The sequence below is a fragment of the Lathyrus oleraceus genome, chromosome 6 (genome assembly GCF_024323335.1).
Source record: "Lathyrus oleraceus cultivar Zhongwan6 chromosome 6, CAAS_Psat_ZW6_1.0, whole genome shotgun sequence".
Classification (NCBI taxonomy): Eukaryota; Viridiplantae; Streptophyta; class Magnoliopsida; order Fabales; family Fabaceae; genus Lathyrus; species Lathyrus oleraceus.
This window is the reverse complement of record NC_066584.1, coordinates 334,579,861-334,599,526: the sequence shown is the minus strand read 5'-3', so window position 1 is coordinate 334,599,526 and position 19,666 is coordinate 334,579,861. Positions and strand designations below refer to the sequence as shown.

The 19,666-nt window shown below is 38.8% G+C and overlaps 1 pseudogene; it reads left to right on the top strand.

Annotated features, from left to right (window-relative positions):
- The first annotated feature begins 18,994 nt into the window (after positions 1-18,994).
- Positions 18,995-19,094, top strand: LOC127099073 (uncharacterized; annotated as a pseudogene).
- The last annotated feature ends 572 nt before the right edge of the window (positions 19,095-19,666 follow it).

The following is a 19,666-nucleotide window of genomic DNA, read 5'->3' as shown; positions in this document are numbered from 1 at the left end:
AGAACTTGCATTGCTTTGCTTGTATAGCATTTGCATTGAGGTAGACTCTCTTGTCTCCATGTAGTCTGGAAGACCTGGCTTGTTATTTAGCCAGGCAACTGTCTGAAGTCCTCCTTAAGAGGCGATGTTTGTGATTGTTTAAATTTATCCCCAAGCAGGTAAAGACCTCGTATGAGGCAATTGGTAGACAAAAGAGATATGTAGCCTATCTCCTACTATTCCGTGAGTCACTCACATTGCTCACACTACTTGTGTTTGATGCATGTTGAGTAAAAACCCAAGATCAATCGAGTCTAACTTTGGGGAGAGAGTTCCATCTTTCTGAACTCCCCCACCTTCTTATATTCAATGCTCTCCCTGACCAGGGATAAGAGTGATGAGGCACACCCCTCATATCCTTTCATCTGCTTCACCTTGGCTCTCAATGTCAAGGTTAAGAGCGCCCTTCACCCTATTCCAGTTGACTTTTAAGTCAAACCCTTTGATTGAGCCCAATTGTGTGGTTATAGTGGGTGCTAAATGACTTTGTTGATTGATTGCTTATTGCATTTGTACATGTTTGCATGCTTGCCTTTGTGCACTTATCATCATTAATTTGTTCATTATTGCATGATCATCATTGCATATCTTTGTGATCTATGTTTGTTTGCCCATTGAGGACAATTGTAAGTCCATGTTGATTGGCTTTTGTTCCCATGATATGGAAGGATAGAGTGTAAGACCTCATTGGTCACTCATATCTTCTTTGCTCTTGTTTGTTGTATGAGAGGATGCAATTGTAAGTCCCTGTGATGTGGCATTTGTATTCCTATGACCATACTTTGGAGGTTGGTATAAGTCCAGATAGATTGGCATCCGACATCCAAGTTTTGTTTTACTTTAGGAGATTGGTGTAAACCCATTTATTGGTATCCGATATCCGCTTTTTGCTTTTATGAGATTGGTATAAGACCATTGATGGCTTCCGGTATCATTGTTTTGTTTTAGGAGATTGGTGTAAACCCATGTATTGGTATCCGCTTTTGTTTGTGAGATTGGTATAAGACCATTGATGGCATCCGGTATCACCTTGCTTTTATTTGCTTGCTCGTTGCCCCATTCCTAAGGACACACTTGAATCATCTTCTATATGATCTCAAGAGGTGAACCTTTCTAAGAAGTTTTACATTCCATCACCCATACTCTCCTTGTCCTAAACCTTTTCACACTTTGCTTTCAAAAACTTTGACTTGTTGTGCAAACATCTTCATGTCTTTTCAAATTAGAAACTTGGACCATAAGTCCTTGACTTTTCAAACTCCATTTCATAACACTTCTTTGAATGAATCTTAATCATACCTTGACCATATTTTGTGAATAATCATAATCAATTAACTTCACCCATTCAATTGTTTTGGCTTTGTCCATTGTTAATATGTTTTCATACATTAGTCGTAGGTTTTAATTACCATAGTGGTTGATGTAAACCTTACCTTATCCTTAGTGAGTTGATTGTAAGTCTTCCATACTTATTATAGGGTTAACCCTTCACTAGTATGTTGAAGCCGTCCTCGCGTGGTGGATTGTTGATGTTGGTTGAGTTTTCTCCCATTGGTAATGAAAAACCTTAATGCTATTGTTTTAAAATGAACTCACAAATGTTTTGGAAATCTTTTAGCTGAACTACGACGTTTTGATCCTTACCTTTGATGGAAGGTACGTAGGCAACGGGTTCATCCGTTCAAACACAAAAATAACTAACTTGTACATTCTTTTCTCATCATCCCATTCATGTTTGCACAATATGTCAAAACAAATAAACATTTTTTATACAACAAGTGTGAAAAGGGCTCCCTAGGAGTACCTAGGACGTGATGGGTGCCTAACACCTTCCCATTGCGTAATTTACCCCTTACCCAGATTCTCTGATCTTTTTCATTGGTTTTCTACGTGTAAAACTTCTTAGGTTTTTGTTCGCTTTTTAACCAGTCCTTAGGATAAATAAAAGTGCGGTGGCGACTCGATTCATTGTATACTTTGCTTATGGTTTAATCAATAAATCATATAGCGACGAATACACCGCTACACAACCGTAGTTCCACGAACTACGAATGCTCTGATTTCCTTATTGCACCATAAGGATACGTAGGCATGAGATTGCGAGATCTTGGCGAGCACACTAATAAAAAACCTCCCTTTTCCCTTTTATGAGGTTTCCATCCATCTCTATTCAATATTTTTATCACTCGAAGAAAACAAACAACACAAGTTAACATTCAAATCGCAAATTAAACTAAAAGGTTCCCATTGAGTATAACGGATGTGAGGGGTGCCAATACCTTGCGTAATCGACTCCCGAACTCGAATATGGTTGTGACGACCATTATTCAGTTTTTCAAAGGTTTTATCCATATTTTCCTATTTCTTCATTGGGATAAATAAAGTTCGGTGGTGACTCTGTTCAAACTAAATTTTTCCACGACCATCGTGAGGAATCGTATTTTTCGAGATGCGACACATGGAAGCATGCAAAGGTGTGTAGCAAATGAGTTCAAATGTTTCCAAATAGGGCCATGCAAAGTAACCATGCGCAAGTCCCTCATTTTTATCCAAATGCAATGATCTTGGACTCTTTGGAAAGCTACCATCAAGGAAACAACGTTTTTGTTGGAACTTTTTCCATTTGAAGCTTAGATCATGATGATTTTTGGTGTTGAATTTGGAGGAGTCAAACATACTTGAATAACTTTTGCTATGAGCTTCAAATGACTTTGGTTCCTTCTTCAAAGTCAAATGACCCCATTTCCATCTTGAATGACTTTTGCTATGAGCTTCAAATGACCTTGGTTCCTTCTTCAAAGTTATATTCAATTATCTTTAATTTAGTCACAAATATGACACCATTTGGAGATTTCATGATGGAGTTATGGATTTTAGAACTTGAGGAAAGTTGCTTGTTCAATGATGATGACCCAAATGGACATATAATGTTTCCTCATGGTACATGCCATTGCAAGTGGAATTTGACATTTCTCAAAGAATCAAAGTTGAAGAAGAAACCTTTAAATTAATCATGAATCTTAGATTATATTCATATCATAAAAAATGAGCAATTTATGGTTCTCGGAAGTTGACCTTTTATCTAGGGCACATACAAAATGACCTATAATCTTTCACCATAAAAATAGACTTTCCAAGAAAAATTATCTCTTGATGAAAACGTGAAAGTTGATTGGAATGTCATAAAGAATTACTTTTCTCTTGGAATCATTTTCATATGACAAAAATTGTAGGAGATAAAGTGTAGGGAACACTAGATTTGACCAGTTGACTTTCTATGGTCAACCTCCTTGAACCAACTTGCAAACTTGAAGTTCTCTTGCTCTTTGGGGCTCATGGAGGATCATATATGCATAATATGAAGCATAGTGGAGTATCACTTAATAATCTTTGATCAAATGTTGAAGAAACTTGTTGAGGAAGTGTAACACCTCAAAATTTGCCCTCTTCTCTTGGGACTAGTTTAACATATTGCATATCATTTTTAGGTCATTAGGCATTGCATATTGCATATCCTGTGGTTACATTGTGCAAGTCATCCTCTTAAGTCTTGGTCAGAAGATGGTGAGGTTATGTGCAAGCTAGGGTGTCATTGGACTGGTCATTGATCATCTGAGGATGTGAAGGTCCAAATTAGGGTTTTGTGGTTCTCAAGGAGATTGGTCTTTATCTTGGTTGAAATGATACATCATCATCATCATGGTCTTGATATCATCCAGAAGATTCAAGAAGATTGAGCAGATTCCTTGAGATTAGGGTTTTGACCACTGGTCAACCCTAATCAATTGCATTGAGCCAATCAGGGCATGGCTAGGAGATGGGGTCTATGATGGATATGAGGATAATTTCATGGTTATATGGAGCTTATTGAGGCTAGGGTTTCATCCTTGAGCCATTTCATCAAGGAATTGGGGCTCAGATTGATCAGTACATTGCCAGATTCATCTATGAGTTGAAAAAGTCAACTGTGGTCAACTGTGCTTGATTTTATGGATTTGGAGGTAGGAGAGAGTTGGATACACTTCATTCATGTTGGAACAAGTGTTATTTGACATGTCAAAGCTCAAGAATGGAGAAAATAAAGTCAGAACAAAAATTGCCAAAAATAGAAAGTGACTTGTAATGGAAGTTTCCAAAAATGGAAAGTTTTTGACCACAAAATTACATGTCCAAGAAAGCTTCAAATGAAAATTTGTTCAACATGAAAGTTGTAGATCTTGCTCTCACCTTTCCAAAAAGTCCAAGAACTTGAAATTCCCATGTATGGTTGGCAAGTTATGGTCCATTCATTTTCCAAAATGACCCATAATCAAAGTGGCATAACTTTCACATGGAGTGTCCAAATTGAGTTATCTTTTTATGAGCAAACTCCATTTCACATGTACTTTCATGGTGCATAATTGAAATTCATCAAAAATGGTCAATGCAAAAGGTCAATTTTCAAGTGTACAATTAAAGATCCAAGGGCAAAATGGTCCAAGTTGAGAAATAAGAGGAATTTTGGAATGGGAGTTTTTGCAACACATCACATATGCCAATTAGAAATGGTTTGAATTGTCATGAGTGTTCAAGGTGCAATATTTGGCTAGGCCATTTTTGAACTATCATTTAAAATGCAAAATTTGGCATGACATATGGAAAATGAATTGTACAAGGCCAATCAACATGGGATCAAAGCCAACACATCACAAATGATAATTAGAAGATGTCTGAGCTGTCATACAGCTGTCATGAGCCCTTATGTGAAATGGCATTTTTACCCTTGCACTTGAAAATGACATTACACTAATCAAATTCATTTTGTTAATTGGTGATTAAGGAGGTGATTAGAGTGAAGTATTTAAGCCTAATTATAACTGAAATGTTGATGACAATCACAATTCTCAAGGTGTAACCACTTTTCCCTCCATTTTTCTCCAAAATTCATCAAAAACCTTCATCACATTTTTGGCCAAAACTCCATCAATTCTCAATGAAATTACAAGATTCTTGATGATTCATGCTCTACAAACCATAAGCTTGGACTGTTTCATCGAATTGGTGCAAGAAAGCTTCTGAATCTCCACTGTTCAAAGTGTGCTCATCAATGGCAAATTGAGATTTCTTTCACTTGGATCAACATTGAGCTTAGCTACGAGTTCCATTCACCTTCCTAAAGCTTCTTCTTCATCTGTTTTTGGTAATTGCACGCAAAAGCTTCAAGAACAACCACTGCCATCACTTTAAGGTTAGTTTTCGAATCTCATGGTTTCTTGAATTGAGACATGCTTATTGTAGTTCGTGCAACGTAGAACAACATGATGCTCTTAGTTTTTGGAATGATTAACTATTGAATGAGATATATTGATTGGAAGTTTGATGTGTGTTTACATTTCCGCTCGATCCGTGAGATATAGTAGAAATTAGGAGATTTCGTTAGCATATCTTGAATGTACGTTGGAAGAGGAAGAGAACGGTATAAGATTTGCGCATTTTGGTTGAGGATTGATCGAAACCGAGTTTGGAGGTGATGAACACTTGAACACGCGGTGAAGGAGAAGAATTCTGGAAAATCCTGTTGTTTGATCCGTCAATTCGCAGGGCAATGTTCAAAAGCTGTTTCCCGCGGAAGCTGAGCCAACCACAGCGTGACAACACATTAATGAGGCTGTGTCGTTTTGGCCTTGGAATCGTTATTTACAAAATCGCCATTGGACTTAATAAATCATTTTAATTCATTCTAAATAATTATCACATGATTTTACAAACTTACAAAAATCATAAAATATTCATTTCTAATCCAAAATTAGTGAGGCTTTTTTTGATAGATTCATAATTTTCTCTAGTTTTTTATAGGCATGATAACACAAGTTGTGCTTGGAGAAATTTTGACCTTGCCTATTGATCTTTGACTTGTGTGCATATTTTGTATGTTTCACCATATCTATCATGAAATGCTCATACTTTTAAATAAATGAATGAAATTTTTTGTGCTTGTTCTGGACATCTTGATGGTGATTTTCATGTGTGGTTTGTGAATTTTGGATAATTGGTGATGGAGATATGATTTTTTGAAGTAAGGTGTGACAATTTGTGTCACACCAAGCTAGGTCAACTTTCTGATTTTATTTGCATGACCTAGGATTGTTGAATTGCTCCAATTTTTTGCATGAATGATCATTGATATGTCAAGATAACATGTGATTTTTGCTGGAATTTTTGGTTGCATTTTTCTAATTGATTGATGATTTTCTTCTCTGTATGCTCATTTGGTAACATTGTGTGATACATGTTGGCATTTTGCTTGTGAAATTCTCATATTGTATTGGATGAAGATGAAATTTGATATGTGGATTGTAGACACATTATAGGACATCATAGTTTCGATCCCATTCATTTCTTAATTGTTGTCACTGTTTTATGAATTATTGAAGTTGATGCTTATGTTGATGTCTTGAATTGGCTTACATAATCTTGTCTGGATTTCTTGATTTTCATTGACCTACTTTCTTTTGTCCAATTGAGCTGAAAATTGACATGCTATACCTTGAATGTGTCTTGTTTAAGTGTGAATTATTTGAGGATTTTTGGAATTGTTTTGGTATGCTTTTGATTGAGGTCATTCTGTTTGGACTTTTGGTGTTGTATTTGACCTAATTTGACATGTTTTGGTCATGAAATGATAATGGTGAATGATATGAGCATGGGACCAATTGCATTTGCTTTTGAATGGTTTTAATTTGATTTTGGATTGGTTTGGCTTGCTGTTTAGATTTTTTTCTCCCTTTTGGACCCTAGGCTTGGCCTAGTGGTCTAGTTTCTCACATTTGGTGTGGATTTTCAGGATGAAATGCACAATGCTTAAGGAGATTGCTTCAAGGCAATTTGAATTGAGTTTGGTTGATGTTTATAAACTAACTTGACTTTGTTTTGTAGGTTGTGATGCTTGAGCTTAGGCTTATAGCTTGCACTTGTGTGCATTAACTTGTGTTGTCTGTATAGATTAACATTTGCTGTTTACTGTTGGTTTGTCTGAGTACTAATGATACTTGATTGATTTCAGGTACATTTAGTTGCTTACAGTTCTTTAAGAACTTGCTTGCTGCTGCTTGGTTTTTAAACCACTTGAGGTAGGATTTCTATTCTCCATGTAGTCTGGGAGACCCGGCCTGTTACTTGGCCGGGCAAATGTCTGAAGTCCTCCTTAAGAGGCGATGTTTGTGATTGTTTAATATTGTGCCTAAGCAGGTAAAGTCCTTGATTAAGGCAATTGGTGGAAGCCAAGGGATATGCAATCTATCCCCCACTATTCTGTTGAGTCGTCCCTCTGCTCACACGGCTGTGTGTTGATGCATTGGGGCACAAACCCAAGATCTTGTACTTTGTACAATCGAGTCAGAGTCTTGAGCGTAGAAGGGTCCCTCCATTCTGGACCCACGCTCCTTTGTCTGAAGCTCTCCCTGGTCAGGGATAAGAGCTGTGAAGTCTAATCTTCACTCACCTTTCATCTGCTTCACCTTGGCCTCGCAATGGCAAGGTTAAGAGCGAATACTACCCATGTACAGATGACTTGCTTCGACAGTCAAACCCATTGTTTGAGCCTCACTTGACTGGTTATAGTGTGTGCTTTGTGAATATTTGTTTGCTCTGTTTGCTTGTATGCTTGTATGCTTGCTTTCTTCCTGGATAGGATTAGCTTGCAGTTGTGCAAGTAGGTAGAAACCTCAACGTAGGGCAATGATGCATGACAACACTAGGCTCGAGTCCAGCTCCCTGGTAGTGTGTCTTCCCTTGGTTTCTGGCTAGATTTTCTCCCCCTTTGGGGGGAACTACATCGCCCTGATCCTTGTTCCAGACGAGGTATGTAGGCAGGAGGCCGTGCGAGGTCTCTCCGGGCACTTTTTTTCCTTTTTGTGTGTCGAGGGTGAGTCGAGAATGGGATACAAACTGCAAGTGCACAGTTCTATCGCGTAGTTTTAAAAGATATCGATCCCACAGGGACTTATGAATCGATATACCGTTATCTAAGGTTACTACGTAAATCTAAGGTGAAAATGTTTGATTGTTTGGGGAAAAACTAAGAGCTAAACTAATATCTAGATTAAATATTAATGAAACGGATATCGGTATGTAGTTCGTCAAAACTAGGGAATCAAGTCTTTGTCGGTTTCTTGGTTTTAAAATGAATCGTTTCGGTTAACTTTATTGGTTAAAGGTTTTATCTCAAACTCTCGCTCTGTTGAATAAACCATGATTTTATATTAATGTAGCTGTCACTTATAATTAAGTCAAAAACCATATTTTGAAAACAATAAAGTTGCAGAAACTCCTTTTAAGAAAATACTGACCGTTTTAAACACCCTTATCTCAAACTCTCGCTCTGTTGACTTAGGTTATATAATCAAATCCAAATGCTTAACTCTCGTCCTCACATTCAATCTTTAAAAATACTTTTTGGAAAAGGTCAGAATTTAATTAACTCTAAAACTTGCTCTCGCCCTGATCTAGAATTAATGCCTAACTTACACTGTTCAGTTAAAATCTCAAACTCTCGCTCTATTGATTTTAACTTCTTTATGTCTTTTACTTTTGTAAAAAATCTTGTTATTAAACCTGTAAGTTGAGACCGTAAAAAGATTGATTTTGATTTTAAATTTAGATAGACCGACTCAGTCTTGATCCCTTATTCTGCTTACTTTACATACCGATACCTAGGCAAATTAGCCAGACATGCTAAATAAATAAGAATTTATATCATGCATAAACAGACTCATTCCAGGCAGATAATATAGATAAATAATAAAACAAAATATTAAATAATGATTAAAGAACCTGAATGCGTAATACAATAGTCTTGAACACTCCACCACAAGCCGGTAGGATTTGTTCTTGGATTCTTCAATTAAACAGTAAATTAAATCAAGGAAATAAAACTGGAATATAACGTAAGGTTAAATCCGGTATAAAGTTGCACAATAGTTTCCGGTGTAGAAACTATTATGCGAAAAATATCTAAAAGCTAAAACGGGAAAGGTAAATTTGCAAGGGAAAAAGAATGTAAAGCTTGCAAAAGAAATAAATAAAATAAACAATGCTGGAAAAGAAAAATAAGCGAAAGCTAAAACAGGAGGTTTGAAAAGCTTCGGCAGAGTAGACGGCAAAAGAGGGGAGAGGAAGCGGAACCCTTTTAGGTTTCTAATGTAGCTATTTATAGTAGTGCTTCTAACTGCTTTTTGTTTCCCACGAGTCTTCAGCATGGCTAAATACACGGCGTGGGCATAGGACACGAACTCTCTCAACGTCTCTTCAATTCTTCTGAGGGCGTGACTTGCGCCAAAAAGCTAGTGGAATGGTGTGACGCTCGTCACACCATGTGTGACGCTCGTCACAGGGGTGCTTTTAGTGTGACGCTCGTCACAACCCTTGTGACGCCCGTCACAGGCACAACGTGCGCTTTCTTTGGGCTGGGCTTGGTCTTTGATATTTGTTTCCTTTTTACTCCTTTCTACACCTCCTTTTCTTCCCTTTTTCACTTTTGCTTCAAAATGGATACCTGACATAAATAGCAAGGAAATACTGCATAATATCTGATAAAATGAGATAAACTAAAGTAAATGATAATATAATCTAATTGAATTAAGTCTTAAAATGTGATATAATTTCGTGTTATCAAACTCCCCCATACTTAAATCTTTGCTTGTCCTCAAGCAAAATTCAGTATAGAACTTGTTAAAAGTTTTAGCCAGATGAAATTTCAAAGCACACATCAATTCGTACTAGGTTGCAAATGGATTTTTGTTTAGGAGGACTTGAGTTTAATCTTGACATCAACAACTACCGTTACAACTTAGATAATCCTACCTTATGCAAATCAGTTCAAGTACCCTATGATAGCTATCCTGGTTCCTTTAGTCTTATTTTACCCGTTTTCATTCTAGCGAAATCACATTAAGCCCTTTATCTTTTCGCGCACATAGTGGAGTAACCGGTTAGTGATTATGGTCCGCTTTTAGCTAGAAGTTCTGGTATATAAGTCGGATAACTTCATTATTCAGTCCATTGCAAGTTGCGGGGGATCGAACCGTAGTCCGCCCTACCAAGTTCAGTACCAGATTCCTACTGAACCAACTCATAATGGATCTTTCGTATTGTGCTTTTGCATGATCTGCAACCTTTAGATTAAATGATCTGGTAAGGATCACCTAATTTAATTAGTGCATTTCTTGATATATTTATATATCTTAGGTTACTTTGGGGATCATTCACTTATATTCATCGGCTCTCCACGTAGTTTGCTATTAAGATGGTGCTGACTTCTGTATAAACTACTTGGGGTTGCCATAGAACTAAAAGTTCAAGGAATCGGTATAATAGGTACCTATCCTGATCTAACATATTGAGGTTCTCAGAGCGTTGTTATGGTAATGATTTTGTTTTGATTTCACTCAAATTTTATAAAGTAAGCGACCTTTATACTTATTGGGTGTGTTAAATTTTTTTTTTTTTTTTTATTTTTTTTTTTTCATAATAAGAAAGGGAAATAACAATGAAAGGGAAGGTAACATACTTGAAAAATGGAAATAGGAAGAATATTGTTTCCCCCCCCCCCCCCCCCATACTTAAACTAAACATTGTCCTCAATGTTTTAAGGGAAAGAAATACAAAATGGAAATGCAAAGAAAATAACAACTAAGGCTGCCTTCCGCCTCTGGTTCTTGGACCTGGTGATCTTTGACGTATGTCTAAGTTGTCGAACCTGCTAAACAACTCAGTAAACCGCTGGTCGGTTATGGCATTCCGAGCATCCTGTTGCTGTTGCATTTGACGCATCATCTGCATCATCTCTGCATTCTGTGCCTGCATACCATCGATAGCATCCATAATATCGTCGTTGGTTGCAGGCCTTCTTCGTCGACGACGTTGGGAGGATGGGCCAGTTGTATTGCCGGAAGGGTTGAGCGGGACTGACTGTTGTGTAGGCGGATGATCACCTTGTTCCATTTCTTCAAACTCATCTGTTTGTGGGTTTGTTTGTAAAGGCTCGGTGGTTTCAGGAGCGTTTAGATCATAGAGGTGGCGGTCGGGGTTTGTGACATCAGTGAGGCCAGTATTTGGTAGAACAACGCTTGGGACTGCCTGGTTGTTCACCATAAGATAATATCCTCCGCCCACTCTGTTTTTAATCAGGCGGCTGGAGCGGCAATAGCTGATATCCATAGACAGGGGAGGTAGGGATTCTAAAGTTTGGAGTTTATCCCCTAGGTTCAGGCCAAGTGCTATGGATGTTATTAATCCACCAATTATAAAGGGTTGCCGGCCTCTAGCACATAAGGTGCGGATATGATGAAAGAGAAAAGAGGCGGCGTTTACCTGAGTATCCGGTTCGAAAACGCACTGGAGGAAAAATAACTCCTTTGAGTTGACCTTACTGTTGTTTGGTCTTCCAAAAAGTGTGTTTTGCAGGATACGGAGAAAATAACGGATGGTGGGGTTATGTATATGGGAGAGAAGGAACTCTTCCCAGTTGTAGGTATCTATACCGGTAATTTTCTTAAAAAGGCCAAAAACGCCAACTGTGTTCCAGTTTGAGGTTGGAGGGATTCTGGCATGAAGCAGACCTTCTGTGGGAAAATGTAGCATGGTACTCAATTGGCGTTGGGTTAAGGAGTACTCGGTGTTCAACATACGGAAGGTTGCGGTACCGGTCAGAAATTCATCTTCACCGGCGGGAGTGGTGTAGTCGTAAGAACTTAGGAATTCTAAGGTTAGGGAAGGGTAGGTGGGTTGGTTATGAGTGCAAAGGAAGGTTAAATCGGCTTTACGGAGCATCCACTCGATACCTTGGAGTAAGCCTAATTGTTGCAAGCAAGGTAAATCGGGGTACCTGGTGGAAACGACGCCTCGCTGCTGGAAGCGCTCGAATTGCTCTTGCTGATAGTTGTCATCTCCGGATCGGAAGATGATATTTCCGAAATTTTGATTTCCCGCCATTGTGATGAATTTTGAAGGAGTGATTTGGAGTGGAAAAGAATTGTATATTTGATATGAGAGAATTGTTTGTGGTGAATGAAGGAGGTTTTGGTAGGTATTTATAGGAGAAGGATTGGAAGATAGAAAGAAAAAGTGGTTGAAGAGTAATTAAGTGTGGTTAAATGAAAAGTGAATGGGGAATGTAAAAAGGTAAGGGGTGTAACGTTCGTCTCCAACGGCTCCCTAACGTTCACATGTCTGAGGGGCGTTACGCTCGTCACAAGGGTGTGACGTTCGTAACAGGAGTTATGCGTGCCGTTCGTCATGGAGTGTGTGACGCTCGTCACACAGTTCTTTTTGGCAGGGCATTCAGCAGCGCTTCACATAATTAATCTGGAGATGAATTTATTTTGATTATTTTGTTTTATTTGGTTTTTAGATTGTTCTATTTAATTTAGCTAATTAATTTGTGTTGCATGCTATTCTATTTCACATAATAATAATTCATTCTGAGTAACAGTAGAACAGTAGAGAACATAGCCATTGCATAAATTAAATAAAAGCTTTAATAAAATTAACATAATGTAATACAGGAAGGGAAAACAATGAAATGAAAGGAAAATAAATGCGAACATGAATTCAAATAACATTAATGAAAAATCTAGCCTAAAACTAAATAACTTAGAAAGAAATAACTAAATTCCATCTATCTTCGGATCTCTGGCCGGAGGAGCAAAAGAGTTAACACGATGCCGCAACATACGTAACTGACTTGCCGTGCTGCTCATGTATTCTAGGACTTCATGCCTCAAGTTGTGGAAATCTTCCCTGAGGGTGTGATGCTCTGACATCAAGGCTTCAATGACGGTTTTAATATCTGTTCCTGGCATATGATGTCGGAGATCAGGCATGGCTGATTCTTCGGTCAGGACAGGCTGAGGAGGAGGATCAATATCATAGTAGCCGGAAGGTGTCTGAGGGTCAGATTCAGCATGAGAGATATGGTCAACATAGTGCTCATAGTCATCACAAATCTCATAGTCCTGGATGGATTCAGTGGATCTAGCAGGAGTAGGGGTTTCGTTCAGGTTGTAAAGCCAGTTACTGCTGTTATGAACGCTAGTCCTAGGATCGGGCATGGTGAATAAGCAAAGAACCTGGTTATCAATCATAAGCTCAAACTCATCAGACCCTAAGTTCGCTATGAACATAGTGTTGAAGAGGAAGGGTATACTCATAGTAGTAATGCCACAAAAAGGGTTCAGGTCAAGCATAGGCTGACGCAATCCAATAGCATTACCTATCATGGTTATCAAACCGCCTATTCTAATGGGTGCTCGCTCATCCTGGATAAGGTGGTCCAAATTAGCTAACATAAAAGTAGCGCCGTTTACTGGACGGTTCTGGGAAGCACAAAATATGATGAAGAGTTCATCACGTGAAACTGAAGTACTATTTGGCTTCTTCCCAAATAAAGTGTGGGTCAGGATCTTATGGAAATAGCGAAAAGCCGGGTTATGTATGTTTCCAGAGAGAAACTCATGTTCTTCGGGCTCATCATTTCCAGTCAGCTTACCCCAAAAGTGTTCAAGCTCTCTATATTCAAAAAGTTCTTCCTGGCTTACAGTGAATGTATCAAGGGAGGTAGGAAAACCCAAAAGGTTGGTAAAGTCTCTAATATTAAATTGGTACTCCATGTTGAACATTCTGAACTGAATAAAACCTCTGCTAATTCCTTTTCCACGGCTAGGTAGATAGATTAATGAACTAAGGAATTCTAGTGTGAGCCTCCGGTAGGTGGTGAAATGTCTTAGGATAGGGGATGTCTCCCATCCTATCTGATTCAGCAGATACAGGACACTCTGTCTCAATCCAAGGGCAGTCATCGCCCAATCATCAGCATAAAGACTAGGTAGCATCTCCCTAGTGGCTAGTTCTTCAAACTTTTGTTTCTGATGCATTCCTCTGAACTTGATACCCATACGATCAATATGTCCCATCTGGTTAGTGCTAGCTAGAGAAAAAGAAGACATGAGTTTAAGTCAGGATTTGGCCAAATGCCGAAAGAAAGAAAAATTATTATTATTATATTTTTTTTATATTTTTGAATAAATAAAGAATGAATACTAAACAAAAAATTAAAAGAATAATTAAGAAAGAAAATAGTGAAATGATAATAATAGAATAAGAAAATAGCAAACTAATTAGTGGGTTGTCTCCCACCAAGCGCTTTGTTTACACGTCGCAAGCTCGACAAAGAAACTGTTAAATATAATTGATGGGTCCTGGGGGCGTTTCGTCTAAGTGTAGAATTTGCGAATCCTCGTTGGTTTCTGCATAGTGATAATGTTTCAGACGTTGCCCGTTTACGGTGAACGGTTCTGTAGATTGTCCTTTTATTTCTACCGCTCCACTGGGAAAGATTTTAGTGATATGAAAAGGTCCTGACCATCTGGATCGTAGTTTTCCCGGGAATAACTTTAGTCTAGAGTTAAATAAAAGTACTGCGTCGCCTTGCTTGAAGATTTTCCTTGATATACGCTTGTCATGCCATTGTTTTGTTCTTTCTTTATAGATTTTGGCATTTTCATAGGCGTCTCTTCTGAGTTCCTCTAATTCGTTTATGTCAAGGATTCTCTTTTCACCGGCGGCTTTATAATTCAAATTTAAATTTCTAATAGCCCAATAGGCTTTATGTTCTAATTCTACCGGGAGGTGACAGGATTTTCCATAAATGAGCTTAAATGGGGTCGTCCCTATGGGGGTTTTATAAGCAGTTCGGTATGCCCACAAAGCTTCTGGTAATTTCAATGACCAATCTTTCCTTGAAGTGGCGACCGTTTTTTCTAGAATTTGCTTGATTTCTCTGTTAGACACTTCCACTTGTCCACTGGTTTGAGGGTGGTAAGGTGTTGCTATCCTATGTCTCACTCCATATTTAAGTAGTAGTTTTTCGAGTACCTTGGATATAAAGTGCGATCCACCATCACTGACTACTATTCTTGGGATGCCAAATCTCGGAAATATTATATTTTTAAAGAGTCTAGTTACTACTCGGGTGTCATTTGTTGGAGAAGCTATAGCTTCGATCCACTTTGATACGTAGTCAACTGCCACAAGTATGTATTTGTTACCGAAAGAGGATGGGAAAGGTCCCATGAAGTCTATCCCCCACACGTCAAAAATCTCTACTTCCAAAATACCTTTTTGTGGCATCTCGTCACGTCTAGATATGTTTCCCGTGCGTTGACATCTGTCACACTCCTTAATAGCCGTATGCACGTCCTTCCAAATAGTTGGCCAATAAAAGCCAGCTTGTAGGATTTTAGAGCAGGTCTTGGATGTACTTGTGTGTCCACCATAAGGAGCGGAGTGACAGTGTTGGATTATATTTTCTACCTCTTCTTCGGGTATACATCGACGGAAAATACCATCGGGGCCTCTTTTGAAAAGTAAGGGATCATCCCAGTAATAGTGTTTTATGTCGTGGAAGAATCGTTTCTTCTGCTGGTAAGATAAAGTAGGTGGAACTATTCCGGCAGCTAAATAATTGACTAGATCAGCGTACCATGGTGTGACAGATATAACTAAGGTGGTTTCTACTTGCATGTCGGAGTTGTTCTCTTCCAACGTAGCTATGAGTTTGTCATACGAGAAATCATCATTAATGGATGTTCTTTCCGGTTCAAGGTTCTCAAGTCTAGAGAGGTGGTCTGCTACTACGTTTTCAGTTCCTTTCTTGTCCTTGATTTCTAAGTCGAATTCTTGTAGTAACAAGATCCATCTTAGGAGTCTAGGTTTAGCATCTTTTTTTGTTAAAAGGTACCTGATAGCAGCGTGATCGGTGTAAACTATTATTTTGGCTCCTACCAAGTAAGAACGAAATTTATCTAGCGCAAATACCACTGCTAGGAGTTCTTTCTCGGTTGTGGCATAATTCATCTGTGCTTCATCCAGGGTTCTGCTAGCGTAATATATAACATGAAGCTTTTTATCCTTTCTTTGTCCTAGAACAGCACCTACAGCATAATCACTGGCATCGCACATTATTTCGAATGGTTCATTCCAGTCTGGTGTCTGCATAATGGGTGCGGAGATCAATGCTTGTTTAAGAGTTTGAAATGCTTTTAAACAGTTATCGTCGAATATGAATTCAGCATCTTTCATCAACAGTCCGGTTAAGGGTTTAGTTATCTTAGAGAAGTCTTTGATGAATCGTCGGTAAAAACCGGCGTGTCCTAAAAAGCTTCGTACTTCTCTCACGGTTCTTGGGGGTTGAAGATTTTCGATTACCTCTATTTTGGCCTTGTCTACTTCAATTCCTCTGTTCGAGATGATGTGTCCTAAAACAATTCCTTCTTGTACCATAAAGTGGCACTTTTCCCAATTAAGTACTAAGTTTACTTTTACACATCGCTCAAGAACTCTTTCCAGGTTTTCAAGGCATTCTTCGAAACTTTGTCCGTATACAGAAAAGTCATCCATAAATACTTCCATGATGTTTTCGAGAAAGTCGGCGAAAATCGCCATCATGCATCTTTGAAAAGTTGCAGGGGCATTACACAGACCAAACGGCATTCGTCTATAAGCGAAGGTACCAAAAGGGCATGTGAATGTTGTCTTTTCTTGGTCATCAGGGTGAATTGGTATTTGAAAGAAGCCTGAATAACCGTCTAAATAACAAAAATGTGAATGTTTAGCTAATCGTTCTAACATTTGGTCAATGAATGGTAAAGGGAAATGATCTTTTCGGGTTGCTTTGTTTAGTTTCCTATAATCAATGCACATTCTCCATCCCGATTCGATTTGTTTAGTTATAGTTTCTCCTTTTTCGTTTTCAATAACGGTTATGCCTCCTTTCTTTGGTACAACGTGTACAGGACTAACCCATTTGCTATCAGATATAGGATATATAATACCTGCTTCCAATAACTTGGTTATTTCTTTCTTTACTACCTCACTTAGGATCGGATTTAGTCTTCTCTGGTGTTCCCTAGAGGTTTTACAGTCTTCTTCTAACATGATGCGGTGCATACAAATAGAAGGGCTTATTCCTTTAAGATCGGTTATGTGGTATCCTAGTGCGGTTGGGTATTTTCTTAAGATATGTAGGAGTTTTTCTGTTTCGAGTCTTCCTAGATCGGCATTAACTATCACAGGTCGTTCAAGTTCTAAGTCTAGGAATTCATATCTCAGATTTTTGGGAAGTGTTTTCAAATCAGGGGTTGGTTTGTTAAGACACTGCGTAGGGTCCGGTGTTATTGCTAAACATTGGTTAGATTTGTCCTCTAAAAGATAGTCTGATGATTTGTCTTCTCCTGACTTTGCTTCTTTTATGCATTCATCAATGATATCCATGAAGTAACATGTATCTTCTATTGCAGGTGCTTTCAAGAATTGGGAAAGAATGAATTCAATTTTCTCTTCACCTACTTCGAAGGTGAGTCGTCCTCGTTTTACGTCTATGATTGCACCGGCAGTTGCTAAGAATGGTCTTCCTAGTATAATAGGGGTAGTATCATCTTCTCTAATGTCCATAATTGTGAAGTCAGTGGGAATGTAAAACTGACCTATGCGTACGGGAACGTTTTCAAGGATTCCTACAGGATATTTGATGGAACGATCTGCTAATTGCACAGACATTTTGGTCGGTCTTAATTCTCCCATTTCCAGTTTCTTACATATGGATAAAGGCATAACGCTAATTCCGGCTCCTAAATCGCATAAGGCTTTGTCGATGACAAATTTTCCTATGTGACAGGGTATAGAGAAACTACCCGGATCCTTGAGTTTAGGGGGCATGTTTTGGATTATAGCGCTACATTCGGCAGGGAGTGTAACGATTTCGCTATCCTCAAGTTTCCTCTTATTAGAAAGGATTTCTTTTAAGAATTTAGCATATAAGGGCATCTGCGTAATAGCTTCGGTAAACGGAATTGTAACGTTTAATTGCTTAAGGAGATCAACAAATTTTCTAAATTGGCCTACATCTTTGGTTTTAACAAGCCTTTGAGGGTAAGGTATAGGTGGTTTGTAAGGTGGTGGAGGTACATAAGGTTCCTTCTTTTCTAGGGTTTCCTTATTACTCTCTTCCTTTTCCTTAGGTTCACTTTCCTCAGTAGATTTCTTAGGGTCTTGGTTTTCTATCCTTGGGTCAGACGGTCCTTCCACTTCCGTTCCACTTCTTAATATAATTGCATGAGCTTGGCTTCTCGGATTGGGTTGGGGCTGTCCAGGGAATGTACCAGTTGGGGCAGCAGTAGGTGCTTGTTGTTGAGCTACTTGAGATATTTGTGTTTCTAGCATTTTGTTATGGGTAGCCAAGGCATCTACTTTGCTTGCTAGTTGTTTAAGTTGTTCGCCAGTGTGTATGTTCTGGTTTAAGAAATCTTTATTGGTTTGTTGTTGGGAAGCTATAAAGTTTTCCATCATGATTTCCAAGTTGGATTTTCTAGGGGTATTATTGTTAGGATTCTGTTTCTGATATCCCGGAGGTATAGATGGGGCTTGATTTGGAGACTGTCCAGGTGCGTATAAAGCATTATTACTCTTATATGAAAAGTTTGGATGGTTCTTCCAATTTGGGTTATAGGTATTCGAATAGGGGCTTCCTTGAGCATAGTTTACTTGCTCTGCTTGGATTCCAGTCAAGAGTTGACATTCCGCAGGAGTGTGGCCTTGGATTCCACAGACCTCGCAATTCTGAGTTATAGCAACCACGGCGGCTGGAGGTGATACATTTAAACTTTCAATTTTCTGGACCAAAGCATTTGCATTGACGTGATCAAGGTTACTTATCTCGTACATGCCAGTTTTCGGTTGAGGTTTTTCCACCGTTGTTCGTTCGGTTCCCCACTGATAGTGGTTTTGGGCCATGCTCTCGATAAGCTGGTAAGCATCAGCATAGGGTTTGTTCATTAGTGCACCACCTGCAGCGGCGTCTATTGTTAACCTTGTATTGTATAAGAGACCATTATAAAATGTGTGAATTACTAACCAGTCTTCCAAACCATGGTGTGGGCAAAGTCTCATCATGTCTTTGTATCTTTCCCATGCTTCGAAAAGAGACTCGTTGTCTTTCTGTTTAAATCCGTTTATCTGGGCTCTTAACATAGCTGTTTTGCTTGGCGGAAAATATCGGGCAAGAAAAACTTTCTTCAACTCGTTCCATGTGGTGACTGAGTTGGAAGGAAGTGATTGAAGCCATCTTCTAGCGCTATCTCTTAATGAGAAAGGAAAAAGACGAAGTCGAATTGCCTCTGAAGTGACACCATTAGCTTTAACAGTATCAGCGTATTGGACAAATACGGATAAATGAAGGTTTGGATCTTCGGTAAGATTTCCAGAGAATTGGTTCTGTTGCACAGCCTGCAACAGCGAAGGTTTAAGTTCAAAGTTGTTTGCTTCGATTGCGGGCGGAGCAATACTTGAATGCGGTTCATCTTGCGACGGAGCAGCGTAATCTCTAAGAGCACGAGCTGGTTCTGCCATCTCGGGTATCGAAGGAAAAATGTTTTTGAAATCAGGAAGGTCTACAGGAGGGAGATTGTTCGCAGCACGATATTCCCGAATTCGTAGTAAGATCGGAGATATAGTTCGATATCGTTGATTCGTAAATAGAGCGGTTCGCCTTGTGAGCGAGTGCGTGGCATACAAATCAACGAAAGAAAGAAAATAG